The sequence below is a fragment of the Acomys minous genome, assembly GCF_964271855.1.
Source record: "Acomys minous genome assembly, chromosome: 15".
In the NCBI taxonomy this organism is placed as follows: Eukaryota; Metazoa; Chordata; class Mammalia; order Rodentia; family Muridae; genus Acomys; species Acomys minous.
In genome coordinates, this window is record NC_140497.1 from 100,961,778 (window position 1) to 100,969,936 (window position 8,159).

Sequence of the window (8,159 nt, forward strand, 5' to 3'; positions counted from 1 at the left end):
ATCCTTTTCCTGTCCTTCTCATGCAGAGGTGTGGTGAAAAAACAATATTTTAAATCAATTGTAATTATATGCCAAGACCTAGGTAACAAGGAAGGCAAAGGAATTCCAGGTTGAAACAAACCCATGGGTTGAATCACCTTGTTATGGCCCTCAAATCTGTTATCATTCTCCATCCACCTGATTTCTTTCTTACCACAAACACAGGGGAATTCCAGGGACTGCAAGATTTTTCGATGTGTTGAGCCTCCAGCTGCTCTTTCACCAAACAGTGAAGTGCCCACAACTTTTCTTTTGTTAAGGGCCACTGCTCCTGCCATACAGGTCTGTTTGAAATCTATTTTAGGGGCAGGGCTGTTGGACATTCTAAACCTGAAGAGTTCTGAGTGGCTTGGCTTGTGGTCTCCCCTAATCACTTACATTAATCTCTTCCCCCAGAAGCATGTACCAATTCACCCCTAGTTTCAACATTGTTTATTTCTGTATTTGCAGGAATATTAATCTGAGTACCCCATTGTTGTAAGAGATCTCTTCCCTATAGATTTATGGGAATGTCAGCCACATAGGGTTTCAGCCTCCCTGTCTGCCCTTCTGGTCCCACACACTCAAGCTGCTGCACACCTTGTTTTATTTGAGATAACTTACCAATTCCTACAATTTCTGTATAAACCTTCTGAAGTGGCCAATTTGGGTTCCAAGACTTCTGACCCATGATTGAGACATCGGCTCTGGTGTCCACCAAGCCTTCTATTTTAACACCATTCATTTGTATAATTAACTTAGGTCTCTGATCATCAATTACTGATTGCCATAACACACGTGTCCCCATGCTTCTGAACACACCAATAGTTTCTACTGGAACGGCTTTGCCCTTAATGTAAGAAAACAGTAAGAGTTAAGCAATTCTATCCCTGGCATTGATTTTCATCTCCTTCTTTACACATGCCATGATTTTTATTTCCTCCTTAGAATCTCCATCTATAATACTGGGATGCACAATAAAACCCTGAGAAGTCAGCCCACTTCTTCCCAGAACCATTCCTACTGTGCCTGAAGGCAAAGGACCGAAAACACCAGTATTTAATTTGTAACATTCGACCTGGGGAGATAGGGTAAGAGACATATTTGAAGCCAGATCCAAGGCTGCACTGCCTTCAGTAGCATGCATTAGATCACTAACACTCAGTTCCCGTTTTCCTGCAGGTTTATCACTTCCTGACTGGCCAAAGGAATTCGGCTGGCATTGTTTACGGGGGGCCCGAGCCAATGGCCCCCTCCTGCCATTTCCCGTCGGCAAGATATTGCCTTGCACATCTCTCTTAGACTGACAATCCCGAGACCAATGTTTCCCTTTTCCACAGCGACTACAGTACCCTGGGAGTCTTGGTACCTCATTGGCATTATTACCAGAACCTCCTTGCTCTCTCCTACGAGTTATGGTTTTTTCCTGAGTTATTGTGCTTTCTATCTCTACAGTTTCTTTGCACATGACCAATTTTACCACAATTAAAGCACCGAGTATTATGATATCTGGGCTCTCTGGCTAAAGCTTGTCCCACAATATTATTTTGATATTCTTGAGAGTTAATATTAACTGTCTCCTTTACCCAGTCATCTAATGGAGCGCCTCTTTCCTTTAATGGTCTAAGTATCCTCTTACATTCAGTGTTTGCATTCTTATAAGCCATAAGTTTTAATGCCTGTTTGGTGTCAGAATCTGGCAACACCTTATCCATAGCAGATCCTAATCTCTGCAAAAATTCTGTAAAGGGTTCCAGAGGTCCTTGGAACACTTTAGTAAATGGAATAGTTGTTTTCCCAGGTTCCTCTACCAGCTCCCAAGCTCTCAAGGCTGCCTTACGACATTTGTTCAATCACTCTATTTCAGCTTGCATTTGTTCTCTTAAGTTAGTATATTGTCCTTCACCAAGCAATTGATCTCTATTAATATTTATTCTCTGTGTCCTATTTTCTCGGTCTGTTCTTACAGCCTCTGTTCACCACCATGATAACCACTGTAACTGTTGTGCCGCTTCCAATACCACTGAAACTAGTTTTTCCAATCTTGGGGAACAAGTCTATTCTGAGTGGCCCAGCTGTTTAACATTTGTTTAACGAAGGTAGAGTGCATACCATATTTGACGACGTATTCCTTAAAATGTTTTAAATCCATCATGTCTACAGGACGCCAGGCTATTTCATCATAACCCTCAGCACCATTTTGCTCGGGCACATGTCTTACAATGACTGGAAAAGCTGAAGGTGTCTGGGCGACTGTGGAGGTATCCTCCACTGGGACATTTTCCTCCAAAGACCTTTTGTCTGTCTGCCTTCCTTTCCTCTTGTTTCTGACCTTCTCCACCCTTTTTAACCAAAGGTGCTTTCTGCTTCTCCAGCCCTTCCAGTTTTTTCTGCATTTTGCCCATTTGTTCAGTCAAGTCATTAATTCTTTCCAAAAGGATAGAGGTTTTTTCTGGCTTTCCGGTCTCTGTTTTCTGTCCTTCATCACTTCCGATTACCAAAAATTCTATCCGCTTTCACATCCCTTCATTTTCTTTCCTCAGTCTTTCCATCTGTCCAGTCAAATCTGCAATCTTTTCCAAAAGGATTTCCAAAAGAATTTACTGACCCTTCTGGCTTTTCTATGATATTAGCCTTTCTTCTAATCCCTCTAAGAATGAAATACAATAAAAGAACAACGAAAAAATAGAGAATTCCCTCTAAGTATAAGGCAGGAAGAGTTTTGCAATGGCAGTTGCGACTTTGCTGATTCCCTGAAACAGCATTTCTCTACCTTCGAATTTTGATTCTTCCCTTGTATTATTAGAAATTATGGAACCCATTGGGCCCCACGTTGGGCACCACTTGTTGGCTCTGTTTTTTAACAATTAAACTTTACTATATGCCAGGTAGTGGTGGTGCATGCCTTTAATCCCAGCACTCGGAAAGCAGAGGCAGGCGGATTGCTGTGAGTTCGAGGCCAGCCTGGTCTACAGAGTGAGTCTAGGACAGCCAGGACTACAAGAGAAACCCTGTCTCAAAAAACAAAACAGAAATAAACTTTATTACACAACCCAACTATCTTACACAAGAGGGATAAAAGGTTAAAGGGAAACAAGACTGAACCTTCCAGTATCCGTTCCACGGGACGGGTCCTTAGGTGTCTCTGGCCTGTTTGCTGATCCTTTTCCCCGATCCACGTGCACTCGAGCTCCTGTGGTGTGTCCAAGGACGAAGCCCGCCAAGATTGCTTTCACCTGTGACAAAGCTTACAATCCTTCCCACAGCCACCTTCACTGCCTGCCAATCTTCTGACCCAGGAGGCCCCACCCCCTTCTCATCAGGTGTGCGGGAACCACAGCTGGGGCTCAGTTGTGCCAGGGTCCTGTCATGCCCAGAAGTCACCCAGGCCTCGGGCTCTTACACCGCACACACCATGTCCACTGGTGTGGATCTGCCTGCTTCCTGCTAAGCACCCAGCAGCTTATTCTCCCCACTTCACTTTAGTTTTGTTTTTCGAGACAGGGTCTCTCTGTGTAGCCTTGGCTGTCCTGGACTGGCTTTGTAGACCAGGCTGTCCTCGTACTCACAGAGATCCACCTGCCTCTGCCTCCCAAGTGCTGGGATTAAAGGCGGCCCCCACCACCACCTGGCCCCCATTTTAAAGTTACGACTCTGCAGTCACCAACTGCAAGAGGTGGCTGATGTGAACCCAGTGCTGTGCGGGGGGTGGGGGGGTGGGGGGGGCCTGTGCCACCCCTGGGGAGCACAGCACACAATGGGGGAGGGTCAGGACAGCTTGCAGGGCATCCCGCAGTGGTGATGTAAGTCTCAGTGATTGAACTCGGGACAGGCTGCACAGCAAGAGCCTGAATTATTTTTGATTATATGTATGTGTGGTGAGGAAGAGTGTCTGAGAACAGAGGCCAGACATGGGGTCCCCTCAAGCTGTGGTTACAGGAGGTTGGGAGCCCATGGGTGCTGGGAACCGGACTCAAATCCACTTGAGCAGCAAGTGATTTAATGTGAAGAGCCATCTCACCAGGCCCTTATCAAATATTTTTTTATTTTATTTGTACTTTTTAGTTTTTGCCACAGGATCTTACTTTGTGGGTGGCGTTGGCCTCAGCCTTACAGGGACCCATGTGTGTGCCTCACCATTGCTGTGATTAGAGGCGAGCACTCAGGCCCTGCACCAATAGTCCCATTTCTCAGCTAAAGAAATGGAAGGTAGGGCTGGAGAGATGGCTCAGAGGTTAAGAGCACTGCCTGCTCTTCCAGAGGTCCTGAGTTCAATTCCCAGCATCCACATGGTGGCTCACAACCATCTATAATGAGGTCTGGGGCCTTCTTCTGGTGCGCAGGTATACATGTATATGTAATAAATAAATAAATCTTAAAAAAGAAAAAGAAATGGGAGGTAGGGAAAGAGGCCTCTCTTAATGGCCTCTGACTTTGGGTTTAGCAGTCTGTTACAGCCCACACGGAACTTAGTCGAGGGCCTCTGCCACAGCAGCACTGTAGGGTGAGGGACAGCATTTGGGTCTTGTCCTCCTGACAGTAAGGCAGAGGATTTAAGGGTACAGACCCTGCAGAGGAGCACTAAAGGAGGCAGGATGCTCAAAGGCCCCAGGCGGAGGCAGGAGAGGCCAGCGCACCTGCTGTAGCCGCCATTGGCCAGCAGAGGGCGAGCGTCCCTACCGTACCTCCCAGCTGTCTTCTGGCCGCGTCCTGATTGATGAGGTGTCAGCACGCCTGTCACCCCAGCGCCTGGTCCAAGGCAGGCTGGGTTATAAAGCAAGATCCTGTCCCGATGAAAAAGGGGAAGGGTCCCGAGCTCCCGGGAGGTGCTGTGGCGCCTCGGGCTGGGCGGGGCCGGCCCTCTGGGCAGCTCGCCCGCTGCAGGCCGCCTGCCTCGGGCCTGGCACACAGCTGCATGGAGGCCTTGGCCTCGGTCCCTTTTTTCCAAGAAGGGTGAGGAGTTTGTGGGAAGCGGCGGGGGGTTATTTATAGAGGACGCAGGAAATCCCCAAAGAGTCAGGGCCTCACCCAGCGGAGGCGGCCGGGACCAGGCCCTGGGCCCCCTTCCGCCCGCCCCGGAGCACTGCCTGGGGCCTGGGAGCTGGGATGAGGCTGGGGGCCCAAGGGACCAAGCGCTCTACCTAGGGAAGGCAGGAAAGCAGCCTGGAGAGGGAGCGGGGCTCAGGGCAGACAAAGCTGAGCCAAGCCCCTGCACCAAGGTGTTTGTGGGTGTGGTCGCTCACACGCGTGGGCGAGCGGATCCTAGCGGACATGGAGAGGGGCACAGGTCAGGTCTCTCTCGGCGCTGCTAGCTGGCGTTCAGCGTCCTCCTGTCTGCCCACAGCGCTGGGGTTCCAGGTGCAGGGCCACACCCCGCTTTTTTAGGTGGGTGCTGGGAGAGAGGTTCAGGACCTCCGGTTTCAGCCGCAACTTTAAGCTCCCTCCCACAGAGGGAGCCATTGCCCATTGCCGTGGTGTGGTTCGAAGTTTTTTTGTTTTGTTTTTAACAAATCTTGGTCCCGGACAGTTTCTCAGGCGAGAAAAAGCACACAGCCAGGCATGTTAGTGCACCTGTGATCCCAGCATCCTGGAGGATCGCTAGAAAAGGCCAGCTCCCGCCATGCATGCAGGCACAGTCAAAAAAAATCGGGGCTACCCAGGGCGTGGGGGGCGGGACACACCTTCAGTCCTAACACTTGGGAAGGCAGAGGCAAGGGGATCTCTGCGTTGGAGGCCACCTTGGGCTACATAGCGCAGGGGGTCGGTGAGCTGAGAAACCAGACTTTGTAGGGCAATTGGAAAGCCATGGAGGGTGTGGGAGCGGCAGAGGGACGTGCACAGCCCTTGATGGAAAGATGGCTGTGGCCTAGCACGGGACTCTTCTGAGGCGGCGTGGCTGGGGGAAGGCTTTTGTTTTCTCTAATACGGTCTCGTGTCAGCAATGTAGGCCTGTGTACCTAAACGTTTAACACTCATTATTACAACTATTATTGTGGCCATCAGGTGGGGTTTTGCTGTGTGGCCCATGCTTGCCCAGCACACTTGGGGTTTTTTGTTACTGTTCTTATGTTTTGTTTTGTTTGACTGGTTTTGGTTTTTTGAGACAGGGTCTCTCTGTGTAGCCTTGGCTGTCCTGGACTCGCTTTGTAGACCAGGCTGGCCTTGAACTCACAGCGATCTGCCTGCCTCTGCCCCCCGAGTGCTGGGATTAAAGGCGTGCGCCACCACACCCGGCCTTGGAACACTTGGGTTTAAGCAAGCCTCCTGCCTCAGGCTCCCGAGCTGCTGGGTGTAGGTTTGGGATATGGTGTCTGAGAAAACACTTTGCTGTTTTTTCAGCAAGGTTGGCACCCAGAACTGTGGCTGTGGCACTTTCACTCAGGTCACCAGGTCCACTTCATCTCAGGACTCAGGCTCAGGGACAGGGACGTCCCCAGTTCCTTGGGGCCTCCATCACGCTGTCCCGGCAGCCTCCCAGGCTGACCCCTGGTAGCCCGGTTGGCCGAGCCCCAGCCGAGTGTTTCCTGCAGTGACAGGCTCTCGCCCATGTTTCCGGATCCAGGAAATATCGCAGCTTTGTCCCCCCAGGCAGAGCGTGGCAGAGCCGGCTGCGTGATTCACCCCTGCTCCCTCAGGGCCAGCGTTGGAGAGAGCGGCCACCTCCTGTGCTTCTTCCCTCAATGGCTCTTGCTTACAGCCGGATTCTTAGGAGTGAGCTGCTGGGCCAGATGGCTGTTCTTGCAATTCAATCCCCTGCCTCAGCTCCGACAAGCCTGTTCCACCATGGTGGCCTTAATCCTGTTGCGTATCACCAAGAAGCTTTTTTTTTTTATTTTATTTTATTTTATTTTATTTTATTTATTTATTTATTTATTTGGTTTTTTGAGACAGGGTTTCTCTGTGTAGCCTTGGCTGTCCTAGCTAGACTCACTTTGTAGATCAGGCTGGCCTCAAACTCACAGAGATCCACCTGCCTCTGCCTTCTAAGTGCTAAGATTACAGGCATGCGCCATCACTGCCCAGCTTCCAAGAAGCTTCTCTTCTCTCCTCTTCTCTCTCTGATTTATTTATTTATTTATTAAATGAGTGCTTTGTCTGCATGTATGCCTGCACACCAGCAGAGGGCACCAGATCACATTATAGGTGGTTGTGAGCCACCATGTGGTTGCTGGGAATTGAACTCAGGACCTCTGGAAGAGCAGACAGGACTCCTAACTGCTGAGCCATCCCACCCCCACAACGTCCCACCCCACCCCCACCCCCTGCCAAGCTTTTCTATAAGGGCCATGGTTTGTTTTGCATCTGTGCCAAGCCCAAGGAGATGATCTTTTCAATGTTTGCATCATCAGTAGGTGGTATGGCTGTAATTTTTATTTAGTTTTGATAGTTGAAACAGGGTCTCGGGTACCCTGGGCTAGCCCTAACGTCCTGATCCTCCTGCCTCAGCCTCCCCAGGGCTGGAAGAACAAGTGTGCACTGCTACACCCAGTTATACGGTGCTGAAGATGGAGCCCAGAGTGTCTGCCATGCTACACAAGGACTCTTAGCAACGGAGCCACAGGGCAGGGCTGGGCTGGAAGGTGCAGACCATCACAGGTGCAGGCCGCCACAGGCGCAGGTGCAGGTTGCCACAGGTGCAGATGGCCACAGGTGCAGGCGCAGGCCGCCACAGGCACATCTGCTCCCGGGAGATTCATTGTTGTTTATATGGATGAATCAGGGCATGCCCTGCATGTAGCTGTCAGCTGCCGTGTGGGTGCCGCGAACCACACACCATGTGGGTCCTGACCTGCTAACCCACCTCTCCAGCCATCACTGGGCACACACATCATCACAGCCCTGGGAGGCTGAGGTAGCAGGATCCAGAGTTCAAAGCCAACCTGGGATACATAGTGTGGCCTTGTTTACAGACTAATAAAAACATAAATAAATAAAACCAGCCTAGCGTCGTGGCACACGCCTTTAATCCCAGCACTCGGGAGGCAGAGGCAGGTGGATCTCTGAGTTCGAGGCCAGCCTGGTCTACAAAGTGAGTCCAGGACAGCCAGGTCTACAGAGCAAGTTTCAGGATGGCCAGGTCTACAGAAAGAAACCCTGCCTGGAAAAAACAAATAAATAAATAAGCAAATAAACAGAAACCA